Source organism: Bufo gargarizans, chromosome 3 (assembly GCF_014858855.1).
Source record: "Bufo gargarizans isolate SCDJY-AF-19 chromosome 3, ASM1485885v1, whole genome shotgun sequence".
Lineage (NCBI taxonomy): Eukaryota > Metazoa > Chordata > Amphibia > Anura > Bufonidae > Bufo > Bufo gargarizans.
The window spans coordinates 429,681,483-429,698,091 of NC_058082.1; positions in this window are offsets into that span (position 1 = coordinate 429,681,483).

Here is a 16,609-nt window from a genome sequence, read left to right on the forward strand (position 1 = left end):
GGTGTTTACTCCACTGCAGTTCATGCTTTGCATGCAGGTGCCTGGTCATGCAGGTTGTGCTCAGGTTCAGAACGTTAATGCCTCGCTTCAGGCTCTGATGGCACAGCGTGCAAACCACTCGGGTCTTGTCGTCAGCACATTGTTTGAAGAAGTGCCATGCCAGGGAACTCCTTGAAGCTGCCTTTGGGGTGCTCGGTCCCAGATGGCGGCGGTCAGTAGCAGGCGGAGTCTCTTGGCGGCGGGTGTTCTGCTTTTGCCCACTGCTCCCTCTTTTGCTACGCTGTTGGCTCGGTCTCACCACTGCCTCTTCCTCCGAACTGTGAAAGTCAGTGGCACGACCTTCATTCCATGTGGGGTCTAGGACCTCATCGTCCCCTGCATCGTCTTCCACCCAGTCTTGATCCCTGACCTCCTGTTCAGTCTGCACACTGCAGAAAGACGCAGCAGTTGGCACCTGTGTTTCGTCATCATCAGAGACATGCTGAGGTGGTATTCCCATGTCCTCATCATCAGGAAACATAAGTGGTTGTGCGTCAGTGCATTCTATGTCTTTCACCGCTGGGGAAGGGCTAGGTGGATGCCCTTGGGAAACCCTGCCAGCGGAGTCTTCAAACAGCATAAGAGACTGCTGCATAACTTGAGGCTGAGCCAGTTTCCCTGGTATGCATGGGGGTGATGTGACAGACTGATGGGGTTGGTTTTCAGGCGTCATCTGTGCGCATTCTGCAGAAGACTGGGTGGGAGATAATGTGAACGTGCTGGATCCACTGTCGGCCACCCAATTGACTAATGCCTGTACCTGCTCAGGCGTTACCATCCTTAGAACGGCATTGGGCCCCACCATATATCGCTGTAAATTCTGGCGGCTACTGGGACCTGAGGTAGTTGGTACACTAGGACGTGTGGATGTGGCAGAACGGCCACGTCCTCTCCCAGCACCAGAGGGTCCACTAACACCACCACGACCATGTCCACGTCCGCGTCCCTTACTAGATGTTTCCTCATTGTTATGGTTCACCACAACAACAAAAATATTATTTGGCCCAATGTATTGTATTCAAATTCAGCTGAATATAAATTTGAGGCCTAGTATTTAGGCGCTGGGTGACCGGTATGGATTTACTAACAGAATTAGACTTGGAAATGCACAGTAGCGTGTGTGTGAAGTTATTCTGAATGACCCTATGTGCACCTTGAATATTATATACCCTTTTAGGGATATATATTTCAAATAGCTCTGATATAGCAGAAACCACTAAATTATGAAATTGCTAAATTGGGAATTGTATTTCAACCCAGAACAAAAAATGTGCTTTGACGGACACTAAATAACTTTCCCAGCCACAACAGTACAGCGGTAACGAGAGATTTAGCGGGATATAAATTTGAGGCCTAGTATTTAGGCGCTGGGTGACCGGTATGGATTTAGTGACAGAATTAGACTTGGAAATGCACAGTAGCGTGTGTGTGAAGTTATTCTGAATGACCCTATGTGCACCTTGAATATTATATACCCTTTTAGGGATAGATTTCAAATAGCTCTGATATAGCAGAAACAACTAAATTATGAAATTGCTAAATTGGGAATTGTATTTCAACCCAGAACAAAAAATGTGCTTTGACGGACACTAAATAACTTTCCCATCCACAACAGGACAGCGGTAACGAGAGATTTAGCGGGATATAAATTTGAGGCCTAGTATTTAGGCGCTGGGTGACCGGTATGGATTTAGTGACAGAATTAGACTTGGAAATGCACAGTAGCGTGTGTGTGAAGTTATTCTGAATGACCCTATGTGCACCTTGAATATTATATACCCTTTTAGGGATAGATTTCAAATAGCTCTGATATAGCAGAAACCACTAAATTATGAAATTGCTAAATTGGGAATTGTATTTCAACCCTGAACAAAAAATGTGCTTTGACGGACACTAAATAACTTTCCCATCCACAACAGTACAGCGGTAACGACAGATTTAGCGGGATATAAATTTGAGGCCTAGTATTTAGGCGCTGGGTGACCGGTATGGATTTAGTGACAGAATTAGACTGGGATATGGCCAAAAAAATAACCACACTATTGCTGGTTAAATGCACTTGGTGTGACAGCTTGACCAACCACACTACTGAGGGTTAAATGCACTTGGTGACGGGCGCAGCTTGCCCCTGATGTAGTATATATATGGCCAAAAAATGAACAGACAATTGCTGGTTAAATGCACTTGGTGTGACAGCTTCACCCTGATGTAGGCTTTAGCCAAAAAATAACCACACCATTGAGGGTTAAATGCACTTGGTGACAGGCGCAGCTTGCCCCTGATGTAGTATATGGCCAAAAAATGAACAGACTATTGCTGGTTAAATGCACTTGGTGTGACAGCTTGACCAACCACACTACTGAGGGTTAAATGCACTTGGTGACGGGCGCAGCTTGCCCCTGATGTAGTATATGGCCAAAAAATGAACAGACTATTGCTGGTTAAATGCACTTGGTGACGGGCGCAGCTTACCCCTGATTTAGTATATGGCCAAAAAATAAACAGACTATTGCTGGTTAAATGCACTTGGTGTGACAGCTTCACCCTGATGTAGGCTTTAGCCAAAAAACAACCACACCATTGAGGGTTAAATGCACTTGGTGACAGGCGCAGCTTGCCCCTGATGTAGTATATGGCCAAAAAATAAACAGACTATTGCTGGTTAAATGCACTTGGTGTGACAGCTTCACCCTGATGTAGGCTTTAGCCAAAAAACAACCACACCATTGAGGGTTAAATGCACTTGGTCGCAGCTTGGATGCACTTGGTCGCAGCACCGCACAAGACACAAAATGGCCGCCGATCACCCCAGAAAAAAGTGACTGACAAACGGTTTGGGCAGCCTAAAAACAGTGAGCAATTGAGTATCAGCAGCTCAATGATCCACAGCTGCAGATCGATCAATTAATCAAGTGCTTTGGAGGAGTTAATCAGCCTAATCTCGCCCTACTGTCGCAGCCGCAACCTCTCCCTACGCTAATCAGAGCAGAGTGACGGGCGGCGCTATGTGACTCCAGCTTAAATAGAGGCTGGGTCACATGGTGCTCTGGCCAATCACAGCCATGCCAATAGTAGGCATGGCTGTGACGGCCTCTTGGGGCAAGTAGTATGACGCTTGTTGATTGGCTGCTTTGCAGCCTTTCAAAAAGCGCCAAGAAAGCGTCACAAAAGCGCGAAAAAAGCGACGAACACCGAACCCGAACTTTTACGAAAATGTCCGGGTTCGGGTCCGTGTCACGGACACCCCAAAATTCGATACAAACCCGAACTATACAGTTCGAGTTCGCTCATCCCTACTCACGTATTTTTTTTTTTCTTCCGGATAATGTTGCGGTTACAATCATTTTGTTTTTACATTAGTACTACGGACTGCCTGTAGCCGTTAACCCATCACACTTAGCAATACCGGATTGGATCAGTGAACATTTGTGGGGAACTGTTTTCTGTGGGGGGTCTCGCAGAGGTTACCTGCTAATTGAACCACTACAGTATTCTACCTATTAAGCCCGTGGACGATGTGATGATACTTCCATAATGTAATCACACCGTATATAGGTGTGAAGGTCGATCTCCAACAAACCACAGAAATTTGGATACAACTGTACTTGTCTTCCCCTAATGCTGGTGTTTTCCCTTTCTTCTCTCTTTTTCTTTTGGTTTTTGTTCCATGTGCCTGCAAAAACTTGTATTGTATAATATCACTAACTGGCGGCAACAACTTAGTGGGATAATCTGTTTCCTATTGATTTTGGGAGTTTGAGACAATGCTATCTGTTGGGATAACTTAGTACCCAACAGTATGCCGGGCGCCCAGCAGCGGATGGGCGTAACGTAGGAGGTTGACAGAGTGATACTCACTAGTGAATCAGGTTGGGGGAAAGGGGGGGTGGGGATGGGTGGGCATATTGGGGGGTGGGAGGGTGCTGTGTAAGGGGTACTGCTGGGGTATGGCCGTGGCTGTCACTGGGCGGCGGGGGAGAGCTCTTTGACTATTTTAAGCCGTAATGAATGATAGAGTCCTAACATGGAATGTACGAGGGCTTGGGGACAGAATAAAGCGGGTAATGGTTTTCGACTTGATTTCTCGACATCTTCCCGCAATAATTGCGCTATTGGAAACTCACGCAGCCCCTGAGATCCCCGCTTACTTAACAAAAAAATGGGCGGGACACCAGTTCCACTCCAGCTTCTCATGATACTCCCGCGGGGTCAGTGTATATGTACACAGAAATGTGGACTTCGTCCCCTTGGAACAACAGATCGATGCCAATGGGAGATACATCTTTCTCTATGGTCGATGGAATGGCCGAAATTGTATATTGGCCTTTGTGTATATCCCCCCTCCCTTTGCTATGAGAGTCCTGAACCATTTGGTCACGTTTGTCTATAGTAAAGAGTGGTGCCCGGTGCTGGTAACCGGGGACTTTAACTGCGTACTAAACCCTGACTTAGACAGAATATCTAACACAGTAAAACACAACCAGAGAAAACAATCACTACTGCGAGACTTCTGTGAGGAAACAGGGTTAGTGGACGTCTGGCGGGCGCTGTATGGGAACAAGCAGATTTTCTCTTGTTTTAGCAAGACATACAGCGCCATGTCCAGAATTGACATTGCCCTGGCTAATAGTGAGATGTCTGCTCTAATTGTCAAAATGAAATATGAGATCCATGGAATCTCAGATCACTCACCCATATGCTTGGCCCTTAAAATAGGTGGACAACCCGCCAGTGTTAGACCCTTTAGATTGAACCCCCACTGGTTAACTATTATAAAGGACCAAAGGAAAATAAACAGGGAGTTGACTCAATTTTGGCGAGAAAACATCGGCACAACCCACATTCATTTTGTGTGGGATGCAATGAAGGCATATCTCTGCGGGTTATATTATGGTATAATCAAATCTAAAAGAACAGAGTTTTTCAAAGAAGAAAAAAGATTGGAAAAAAATGTACGATATCTAGAAGGCAGGATTAGCATAAATAACTACCTCAATACGTGGGACATGCTCAAAATTGCCAATGACAGTTATATAAAACATATGACGAAAAAGGCCCAGAACAAACTGTTCTTTCAAGGATATGACCAGTTCTGTGAGACAGGAACCCCAGGAAAACTACTGGCTTCTATAATATCCAATCAAAAGACCAAGCCAGGGAGCAGACAGATCTTGACTTGCGATGGCCGTAAACTAGACAAACCATTGGAAATCGAGGGAGAATTTGTAAAATATTTCAACAACTTATACCGCTCTGAGGTAAACAATATAGACTCCCCCATAGATGACTTTTTGGAACAAATTAAAATTCCGGTACTTTCTAATTAAGACTCGATTCTGCTGAACTCCCCTATTCTCTTAGAGGAGCTACGGGAGGTTATACTGGGAATTCAGGGGTCCTCGGCCCCCGGTTCAGATGGTCTTCCGTTTGGTATATATAAGAGCCATGCGGAGACCCTGTTACCTGGGCTACTGGAGGTACTGAATGAATCCGGTATTATCGGGAAACTACCCCCATCCTTAATGGAAGCAACAATTACACTTATCTTGAAGAAAGGGAAGGACGGTAATATAGTCGAGTCTTATCGACCTATATCATTACTCAATACGGATTATAAAATTGTCGCTAAAGTTCTTGCAAACAGACTGAAAAAAGTAATCGCAGGGCTAGCACATATAGATCAGACGGGATTCATCCCTGGACGCCAAATACAGACAAACTTACGGCGGGCCTTTCTGAACGTACATATTGGGGGGGGGGGAGGACCGCTCCATCCTGTCTTTGGATGCCGCTAAGGCCTTCGACAGGGTGGAGTGGCCCTTTCTTTGGCAGACTATGTACAAGATGAATTTGGGGGCAAATTTTGTTAAATGGGTCAAAATGCTATATAACAGCCCACTGGCCAGAATTAATTAGAGGTACTAGACAGGGCTGTCCACTCTCTCCATTACTCTTTGCAACGAGGTACTAGACAGGGCTGTCCACTCTCTCCATTACTCTTTGTAATTTTTATGGAACCCCTGGCCTGCAGGATTAGAGCCGATGAGGTAATTGTGGGATTTTGAGGAAGGGGAGCGGAGGATAAGATCAGTTTGTATGCGGACGATGTATTGCTGTATCTAAATGATGGTCGGAGAAGTGTTCCATGCGTCATGCAAATTATAGATGAGTTTAGCCGGGTGGCTGGATATGAGATTAACTGGTCTAAATCCATCCTCTTTCCTCTGAATCGCTCACCCCCAAAAAATGCGCTGAAAGTAAAAGTAATATCTCCATTGGACCACTTGGTATATTTGGGGATAAAGATAGGCAGTTCAGTAAGGGACTATAACAAATTAAACATCACCTCTCTGATAAACAAAGTAAAAGAGAAGATTAGGGTTTGGCAGAAACTCCCTCTTTCACAGATCAACAGAATGGCATTGACCAAAATGATATTGTTGCCCTGGATATTGTATGTGATTGGTCCCTGCCCCCTATGGATCGATGATGTTTTTTTCAATTGGATTGACAGACTGATCAACGATCTGATATGGGGCAGGAAAAGGGTCCGCATTAAGCTACGATATCTGTCTTTGGCGGAAATTGAGGGCGGTCTTGGTTTGCCATATTTTCAAGGCTACTATCTCGCCTCTCAATTGCAATGGTGCATTAATGCGGGAGACGGTATGTTGTTACCATACTTTGCCAAACAACAGACGCGCCCTATCTTGAATATTTTTAGTTAATTGGAAACTGGACTTGAAGGTGGGTGCCCGATAAGTTCAATGCTACAGAGGATGTGGAACAAGATTAAATCCATCTTGCAGATTACGCATGCCTAGGAATTTACTCCGCTATGGGATAATCCCTTCCTGAACAAATTTCTTGCTCTAAATGACAATAATTATTGGACACGAAGAGGGATTACGATGTTGTCACATATTTGCAGTTTTGGTAAATTAAAACCTATAGGGGAAATTTTTCACGAGACACCCATTACGGCACTAAATCACTACCGATATGCTCAACTTGCACTCGCATATATGCAAAACAAAATTTCACAAACACCAACTATGCAGACACTGTTATGTTTCTGCTATAACTCATATGGAAAGAAAGTTAGGGTCTCACAAATTTATATTAGATTTAGAAAGGAATTAAGTACTGTTCTTAAATTTAAGAGTGTTGTTAAATGGGAAGCGGATTTAGGTGCGGGGAACCTTTTACAGTGGCAGGAGGCATACAAAAATATTAAGACAGCTTCTCTTTCGCGTCAGCACCGGTTGACACAATTCAAAATAATACATCGGGTATATATCACTCTGCTGTCCAAAATGCATGGGAACAAAGAACAAGAATTCTGTTGTTTGAAATGCTTTTGCCCTGCGGCTGGATATATCCATATGTTATGGAGCTGTCCGGCTATAAAAAAATTCTGGCAAAATATATTACAGGGCATGAAGCTACTAAAGGAAAATAATCGACCTCTGAAGTTTGAATTTGTTATACTAGGGATAATCCCTCTAGAGCTCAAGTCCAGTGTACTGAAGAGTGTCCAGAGGCAATGGTTTCAGGGATTTTTGGTGGCCAAAGTATTGATTCTTAGGAATTGGGTCACAGATAGGGCCCCGACCCTAGCAGAGTGGGAAAGATTAATGTACAGAGTCAGGGAATTTGAGGAGATGAAATTTAAAGGGGACAGACGTTGTAGACAGATGAGGGAGAGTGGCTGGAGTGGAACCGATAATTGAAGACAACTGGGACAGCCCGGATGGGATTACATTCGTAGAATGATGGGACCTATGACGCATTGGGCATAAGAAGAATTAGACTGGAATGGTGGCGGGAGCTCCCGCCGCGCCTGTGACAGCCGTGGCCCCGGCCTGGGCGGGGGTGGGAAGGGGGGGGGTAGATTGGCGCGGACTTGTTGCTTACGGAAGGAGGAAGATGTGTAACCCTCTTTGGTATATTCCGGGTTTCTTATGCAGGTTGGCTCTACTGACAATTAATTTAGTATGGTAGAATGTTAACCAGTTCATATATTCAGGGCCTCATATGTGAGGATGAATTTGTATATGTATTATGTTCCTCTCTTCCACTGTATTGGCTGTGTACATTGTACTGTCTGTGTTGATTCTGAGAAATTTAATAAAGAATAAGTTGAATTAAAAAAAAAACATAGTCATTTTTCATATCTTTGGTCGTAAGCATATTCTGCAGTGGCTAAGGCTGGATTCAACCTCCGTGGGCCAGTGCGATCATGGAGATATCAAACAGTATGTTCTTGTGCCCTTGGAAGGCTGAAAAGCCATCTTTAAGCCGTCCTGGAGAACCACAAGCCCCAGCAGAGTCAGGTTTGGTCTTGTGAGACTCGTAAAATCATAAGGGTCATTAATATATGAATGTCATAGCTGTATTTAGTGGTTCCACAAAACTGTGGGCTCAGCCAGAATAAGGACATTCTGGGCTGATCTTTGCTGGGTCATAAACCTTGCTGGCGCCTCCTTCGACCCTGCCCACATGTTCTTACCATTGGTGGGCAGAACTGCTGGCACCTCCTGTTTTAGAACTGTTATAAGATGCTGTCAGGGCATTGTATGGCAACCCTGCTTTGCCTTAACAACTGGATTTGTATCGCATTCTTTTTTTTTTTTGAAACATGAAATTTTATTGGATTTTCAGAAAATTTTAAAGTATAATGACATCAGTACCAATCAAGACTTGATTGCATACAAAGAATAAGGGATATTGTGGGGAGGGGGGTTGGGGGAAGGGAAGAAGAGGGCGGGATAAAAAGGGGGGGGACGGAAAAGGGAGGTAATGATGTGGATAAGGGAGAGGTGGGGGGGGAGGGGGGGCATAGGATCATAACATAATACAGAATAAAGGAACCAGATATACTGATAAAACCTCTTGTAAAAAGGTACGTTTTCACGTAGGAGATCAATGATTTAGTGGTATTGCTAACAATAAGGTTAGATACAGTACAGTAACGTAGGGTAACGTAAGGTAACGTAACATAACGTAACGTAAAGTGGTACATTGATGAGGAAAATCACAGGCACGTGTTATATCTTGATTTAGAGATTAGCAAAATAATATAAGCAATATAAGCAATATAAGCAGGGTGTGATCTGTTATTATTAACCAGCTGTAGCCTAGTTATGTGGCTAGAGAGTTTGCTATAGTGGAATTGGTGTGAAAGCTGCTTTTCAGCCATGTATCCCATTGCTTGTAGAATTTCCCCTTTTTAAAAAGAGCAGAAGCTGCTACACCTTCATACCAGCAGTTATCTTCGACCATTTTAATGACATCAAGGTTGCTAGGAATCTGGTTGGATTTCCAGTGGATGGCAATAAAATGGCGAGTTGCAATACAAATATGACCAAAGACCGTTCTGAATTCAAAGGGAATTGTCTCAATACCAATGAAAAGGAGTGCCAGTTGTGGCGAAGGTACGATTGGAAATTGACAAGCTCTTGAAAAGGTACTAAATGATCGGAGCCAGAGAGAATTAATCCGGGGGCACTCCCACCAGCAATGTAGGAAAGATCCTTGTGGGTGACCACACTTCCAACATTCCGAGGTGGTATCTGGGAATATTCTATTCAGTTTCGACGGGTGATAATACCATCTGTATAGAATTTTCCTAGATGTCTCTAAGTGGGAGATACATCTGGACAGTTTGAAGACTGCGTCAAACGCAGATGACCATTGCTCTGTAGAAAGGTCAATGGAAAGGTCATGAGACCATTTAGACTTAATAGAATGTAGGGGATCTACTAAAGGAATAGTGAGAACTTTGTATGATCTGGATATCCCTTTGCTATTAACGTTATGGTTAAGAAGCCATTTTGTGAAATGGATTGAGGATGGGTTGTCACTATTAGGTCTAAGAGGTTGTGTAAAAATGGAATTAGCGAGAGCATGCCTGATTTGGAGATATTTATAAAATTCCTTTGAAGGGAGACCATAATGCTGAGAGAGTTCCGAAAAAGGTTTCAGAATATTATTTGTGAAGAGGTCATTGATGTAATATAAGCCATTCTTTTTCCAAGTTGAGATATCCAGATCTGGGATATAGGTGGACAAAGTACTATTCAGAGTAAAATTAAAGAGAGACATGGCTGTAAGAAGATCACTTAAGGAATATTTCCCAAGAGAAAGTTTTTCGATACGAGACCATTCTTTTTGTTGGTTATTGTGCCATAGGTGTTTAAGTTGGTCTAAAATTGCAGCTCTATAGTATTGTATGATTGAAGGGCAATTCAAGCCGCCTTCTTTTTTTGTAAGGTATAATATATCTGCTTTTATTCTAATGTGTTTGCCTCCCCATATAAAATGTAGAAGGGATTTTTGCAAGTCCTTAAGGTATTTAATGGGAATTGGGATAGGTAAGTTTCTGAAGTAGTAAAGGATTTTAGGCAGGATGGTCATTTTAACTACAGCGATTTTGCCTAACCAGGAAATACCTTGGGATTTAAAACTAGACAGTTAGGACTTGATGTCTTGAAATAAGGGGATATAGTTAAGGGCGAATGATTCACTCGGAATAGCTGTTAGGTTGATTCCTAGGTAAGGGATAGACTTTTTAACCCAGTTGAATTGAAATGCTAGTTTTAAGGAATTTACAGTTTTTACCGGGATTCTCAAGTTTAGTATTTGAGATTTTGTAGTATTAATTTTATAATAGGAAGCCTTTGTAAAAGATGAGAGTAAATCACACGTGTGAGTAAGAGAGGTGGCTGGGTTAGATAGTAACAGAAGAACATCATCTGCGAATAAGCCTATGCGGTGGTCTTTCCCTAATGTTGAGATACCAGTGATATGGGGGGATGATCTAATATGGGTAGCAAGTGGTTCCATTAATAAGGCGAAGATTAAAGGGGAAAGGGGACAGCCTTGCCTTGTGCCATTTGAAATGGAAAACAAAGGGGATTTAAATCCAGAAGAGTAAAAGCTTTGGGAGAGGAATATAGGTTTAGAATACCAGATAATAAGGGGCCATAAAATCCAAATTTCTTCAGGACAGAACCAAGAAATCCCCAGTGAACCCTGTCGAACGCCTTCTCCGCATCCAATGAAGGGGCATGGAAGGCGTCCGACGGGTATGGGCTATTTCAATCAGATCTAAGGAAACGCCTTGTCCCATCTGATGTTTGTCGGTGTTTGACAAAGCCTACTTGGTCAGAGTCTATCAGACTTGGTAGTATGTCAGCCAGGCGGTTAGCTAGGATTTTGGAAAATAATTTTAAATCAGTGTTTAGGAGGGAAATAGGTCTAAAATTGGCTGGGATATTGGGAGCTTTTCCAGGTTTGGGTAATGTGATTATAATTGCTTGGAGCATTTCTGTGGGAATGCCTTTATCTAGCATCATATGATGAAAGCAGGATAGTAAATGGGGAGTCAAGATATGGGAAAAAGATTTGTAATATTCATTTATAAAGCCGTCTGGGCCGGGAGATTTATTTATTTTAAGAGTGGAGATTGTATCAAGTATTTCTTGTGAAGAAATGGGTTTATTTAAAAGTGTTAGTTGAGATGGGGAAAGTAGGGGCAAAGATATATTGTTTAAGAAAGAGTTAATATCCTCTGCGGTTGGTTGATGGGAATTAGGGTCATCTTTTAAGTTGTATAGGGAGTGGTAATAATTGGCGAATTCTTCGGCGATTTTAAGGGGGTTAATTATTTTGTTCTTATTAGAGGACCACAGGAAGGGAATACGGGTATTTGCTGCTTTATTTTTGAGTTTGTTTGCTAACATTTTAGACGCTCTATTACCTTGTCTGTAGAATTGTGCTTTAGATTGTCTGAGGTGTCTTTCAAAGTTATTTTGCATCAGGAGATATATCTCATGTCTAGTACTGATGATTTTTTGAGAAATAAGAGGAGTGGGGGATTTTTGGTTTCCTGTTTCCAAAGATCTAAGTTTTTTGTGTAATTCATCTAGTTTAGACATTCTTTTCTTCTTCTCTTCTGAGGCATATTTAATAAAAAGTCCTCTTATTACCGCTTTGTGAGCGCACCAGTGTTGTTGGACTAATTTCTGGGCTGGCGTTGAGTTGGAAAAACTCTTCTAGCGCCTTTGAAATTAATTCCTTGTAATGTTTGTTAGATAGTAAGAGGTTGTTTAACCTCCATGGAGAAGAGTGTTTGATGTTGAATTCTTCTTGAATGGATATGGTAATAGGGGCATGATCTAACCAAGTAATCAGGCCTATCTTGGAGTCCACCACTTTTTGGAGTAGCCATTTGTCAACCAAAAAGAAGTCTATCCGGGAATATGAGTTGTGTGGGTTGGAGAAAAAGGAGTAATCTGTTTCAGAGGCATGAAGCGACCTCCATGCATCAAACAGCTCCTCTCTGTGACATAGATCTTTGAGTTTGTAATTGTCTTTTTTACTTACAGGTGAAGATTTGTCAATACGAGGGTCCATTACCATGTTGAAATCTCCACAGATGATGATGGAACCTTTCCTTTGGGTTGAGACAGACTCCAAGATAGACCTAATAAAACTTAAAGTTCTAGAGTTAGGGGCATATAAAGACACAATAGTATAGGGTGCATTATTAACTAGGCATGAAACAATAATAAATCTACCCATAGGATCTATGTCTAGATATAGAGTTTGAAAGGCAATGGATTTTTTAACAGCTATTAGAACACCTCTTTTTTTGTTAACGGCATGAGAGAATAGAATAGTAGGGATGTCCTTGTGGCTGAGTCTGGAGCTGTCTGCTTCGTTTAAATGCGTTTCTTGAACGCAGAGTATATCACATCCCAGTCTGTGGGTTTCCTTCCATAGAAAAGACCGTTTGGCTGGGCTATTAAGGCCCTTGACATTTAAGGAGGCAATTTGTAAGACCATAATGCATTAGAGGAAGGAAATGCGCAGAGGAGATCTAATATAGAGTGTACCTGGAAAGGTGAAAATTTCCATAAGTTACCAAAGTACCACAAACAAATGGATTTCAACAGAAGTAAAACAAAAAACATAAAAAGTGTGAAAGTGAGATAGTAAAGTCCGGTTCTAAGTGAACCAAAGCGACCCCAGGCCGCTATCATAACGTGGGGGGTGGAGATGAAAGTTAGAGGGATTTGCTTCTAACATTTTCACGTCAGTCTGGAACTGTTTAGGTAGACTGAAATTAGAACATCTATTTAGTTACTAGCCAGGATTAAAGTAGCTGTTTATCTAGGAGAGATATTAGCCTTAGGAGAACCTACTACTGTCCATTCCTGGGCCAGTGTGTGGTGTTTTTTCTTTGGAGGGCTTCGTGGTTCTTCTGAATCTTTGGAAAGAGCGTTCTTGGATAGAAAGTTCATAGCTTCTTTAGGTGACGTTAATACCGTAGTACGGCCATTGTAATAAACTATGAGTTTCACTGGGAAGCCCCACTTGTAGAGAATTTTTTGCTCTCTTAGTGATTGTGTAATTTTAGTGAATTCCCTGCGTCTGGCAAGAGTAGCAGGTAAATGGTCAGTGAAAAGTGAGATTTCCTGGAACCGTTCAGGGAGGTCTGGCTTCTTGGCTGCAGCCTTGAGGATTGAATCCTTAATATGGAAGTAGTGGATCCTTGCTATAGTATCCCTGGGTAGGGAGGCTGGAATAGATTTAGGTTTAGGAAGTCTATGGACTCTGTCTATTAGTAGATCTGTATTTGAGGCTTGAGGTAGCAGAGCCGAGAATAAATCAATCAAATAGTCCTGCAATTGTTCATCTTGAATTGTTTCTGGAATATTCCTAAAACGGATATTATTCCTTCTTGATCTGTCTTCAATGTCTGCTAATTTTAATTTAATAGCAGCTATGTCATCTTCGGTAGAATTGTGGGCATCTACAAGGCAGTTATGTGCATTTGTAAACTCCTCCATTTTCTCTTCAAGATGAGCAGTGCGGTCCCCTATGGCATTGATATCTGCCTTTAATGAAGAGAGAGCTGTCTTAAGATCATTGTTGAATGAAGATTTTAAATCAGACAAAAGCTCTTTCATGGCATCAAAAGTAATAGGGTCTGCGTTATGGGTCTTCCCTGTGCCCAAAGGGTCTGGGTGTGCAGGGGATAGAGAGGAGGGATGCGACTTGCCTTGTGTTCTGTGCGATGCATAGGACGGTGAGCTGTCAGTTGGTGAGCTGCGGAGAGATCCAAAAGCAGGAGCAGCTTCCTCACTCGTGGGAGATGAAGGTTCCTGCGCGCCGGCGCCATTTTGGAGCGATGCCGGACTGAAGAAACTTGTGAGTTTAGCAGGGGTTCCCGGTCTCCTTTTGCCCCTCGGCATCTTGAGCATGACAGGTTCAATCCTGCAGGTATCGGAGGAGAAGGTAGGCTAGTAATAGCTTCTGAGAGGGATCCTGTGAGCCGCTTTGTGACTGTAAGAAGCGGAGCTACAGAAACATGCGTCTGCTTCTGGTGTGCTCCAGGCCACGCCCCCCGTATCGCATTCTAAATGTCAGTGCTCAGTGTCCATTGATATTATACCAATCGGATTGCACAACGGCTTCAAGGACTGAAACAGAGGAACCTAAGTATACTTTTCATCCATTATCCCTTTTATTTTAATTGTCGTGAATTACTATTACCTTCAATTATTATTATCTAAAATAGTCATCTTTATGTAAATGTATATATGCACTGTTTTTCCTTTCACCTTTTATTAAAAGATTGAAAAATCTTATTTGCTAAGTCTTCCGTGTTCTAAGCAAAGGAATTAACAAATCCTGTCTCTGAAGAGAGTAACGTTACCATTTTGTGTGAGAAAGGTGATTTTGATTGTTGCTTGGCTAAACGATTGCGATCGGTCAGCAAGCGATAGCTGGTTCATTCCCTGATCTGTGTGAGGGTGAGTGACTAGTAGTCGGTTTGTGTGCCGTTAAAACACGTGGTGGCAGTATACCGAATTGTATCTATAAAGGGTTACCGGAAGGTAACCACCCCTTGTCACGCGTGGTATGTGTATGCATACAGGTACGTTTGTGATATACTCCACTGCAGCTCATGCTTTGCACTTAGATCCTCATCATCCTCTACATCTAGATCCCTTAGATCCTCATCGTCCTCCACATCATCTTCCTCCCAGTCTTCACCCCTGCCCTCCTTGTCGGTCTGCACACTGCAGAAAGCCACAGCAGTTGGCACCTGTGTTTTATCATCATCCGAGACGTGCTGTGGTGGTCCTCCCATGTACTTATCCTGAAACATAAGTGGTTGGTCATCGGTGCACTCAATCTCTTCCACTTCTGGGGCAGGGTTATGTGGATGGCCCAGGGAAACCCTGCTAGCAGAGTCATCAAAAAGCATAAGAGACTGCTGCATGACTTAGGGCTTAGACTGCTTGGCTGATTTGCAAGGGGGTGAGGTGAAAGACTGATGGCCATGGGCTGTAGGTGCCAACTCTGATCTTTCAGCAGGGGACTAGGTGGTAGACAATGTGAAGGAACTGGAGGCACTGTCAGCCACCCAATCTACTATCGCCTGTACTTGTTCTGGCCTCACCATTCGTAGAGAGGCATTCAGGCCTACTAAATAACGCTAAAGGCTCTGTCGCCTACGCGCACCTGAGGAAAGGGTTTTATTTGGGCGTGTAGCTGGCACAGTTCGACCACGTCCTCTCCCTGCCACAGGAGCTCCACCAACACCAGCAGCACCACGACCAGGGCCACGTCCCTTTTTGACACTCTCCTCATTTTTTGCAGTCACCCACCGAAGTAACAGACGTTTTTACTAAATTTTGTTCCCTGTCAGCAATGCAGAGCAGGAGTTTTTCAATGGCAAAAATGGGTTAATGTCACCCACCAATGGAACAGACGATTTTAAGAAATTTCAGTCCCTGTCACCTATGCAGAGCAGGGGTTTTTCAACAGCAAAAATGGGTAAATGTCATCCACCAATGGATCAGACGAATTTTAGAAATTTCGGTCCCCGTCACCTATGCAGAGCAGGGGTTTTTCAATAGCAAAAATGGGTTAATGTCACCCACCAATGGAGCAGACAAATTTTAGAAATTTAAGTCCCTGTTACCTATGCAGAGCAGGGTTTTTTTAATGGCAAAAATGGTTTAATGTCACCCACCAATGGAACAGATGAATTTTTTAAAATTATTTCCCTGTCTGCTATGTAGAGTAGGGGTTTAAAACAGCCAAAAATGGGTTACTGTCACTCAACAATGTAACAGATAATTTTTTTTTTATTATTTCCCTGTCTGCTATGTAGAGTAGGGGTTTAAAACAGCCAAAAATGGGTTAATGTCACTCAACAATGTAACAGATATTTTTTTTTACATTTATGTAGAGCAGGGGTATAAAACTTTCAACAATGCAAATATGTCAACCCCTGAACTCACAGACTATATTATTGTCCCTGGCACATATTCAGGTACAGGTGTACTTCACACAAAAATTGGTTTGTCGCCCACCTAACTAACAGACGGATTAAGTATTACATTATTAATATGTATTTTAGATGTTGCATTGTGCCCACCCAAAAAATTGCTGTTTTTTAGGTCAGCCACAGAATGAGCAGACAGATAAATTATCTTTCTGTGTCCGGGGTGTAAAAATTATGTAATGCATATGTGCCCTGGTTGGA